This window comes from Carlito syrichta, unplaced genomic scaffold (assembly GCF_000164805.1).
Source record: "Carlito syrichta isolate Samal-C Ts95f unplaced genomic scaffold, Tarsius_syrichta-2.0.1 Scaffold315696, whole genome shotgun sequence".
NCBI classification, from domain to species: Eukaryota; Metazoa; Chordata; class Mammalia; order Primates; family Tarsiidae; genus Carlito; species Carlito syrichta.
This window is the reverse complement of record NW_007259792.1, coordinates 120,019-120,661: the sequence shown is the minus strand read 5'-3', so window position 1 is coordinate 120,661 and position 643 is coordinate 120,019. Positions and strand designations below refer to the sequence as shown.

At 48.1% G+C, this 643-nt stretch overlaps 1 protein-coding gene and 1 pseudogene across 1 annotated transcript in view; one reads left to right on the top strand and one right to left on the bottom strand.

The window, feature by feature from the left end:
• ATL3 (atlastin GTPase 3) overlaps positions 1 to 643 on the bottom strand; it is a 30,429-nt gene that overhangs the window by 12,394 nt on the left and 17,392 nt on the right. The gene's annotated exons all lie outside the window — the stretch shown is intronic.
• Positions 574 to 643, top strand: part of LOC103275745 — a 222-nt pseudogene continuing 152 nt past the window's right edge.

Below are 643 nucleotides of genomic sequence, written 5' to 3'. Positions count from 1 at the left end.
GTTCCAGCTACTTGGAAGGCTGAGGTGGAAGGATCGCCGGAGCCAGCAGGTCAAGGCTGCGGTGGCCGCGAGCAGCCACTGCACTCCAGTCTGGGTGACAGAGTGAGACTCCAACTCAAAAAATAAAAAAATTAAAAAATTTTTTAAAAAGGCACATACAGAACCCAGTCTAAAATGTAAAATAAACATTATATCACAGCCTGAGCTCTTGTTGCCCAGAGTTCTTTTCTACAGACTATATGAGTTATATACCCATGTTCTTTAATCTTACCAGGAATGAGTAACTTTAGTTTGTGCTAAGAGTCATATGTATTTAACACACTCAATATCATCTTCAATAATGAGCTTTAGGATGGGCACAGTGGCTCACACCTATAATCCAAGCACTTTGAAAAGCTGAGGCAGGAGGATCACTTGAGCCCAGAAGTTCAAGACCAGCCTGAGCAACACAGCAAGACCCCCATCTTACTGACAATTTTTTTCATTAAAAAGAAAAACATTGGCGCAGCCCTTCCTTCAGGCGGAAGCCTCCCGGCGCACGGCCCCGCCCCAGCCCCGCCCAATTTGTGGGGCATGGGCTCGGAATTGCAGGTCCCGCAGTGGGGCAAATGCAAAGATATTCCCCCCCCGCCCCCCCCCCCCC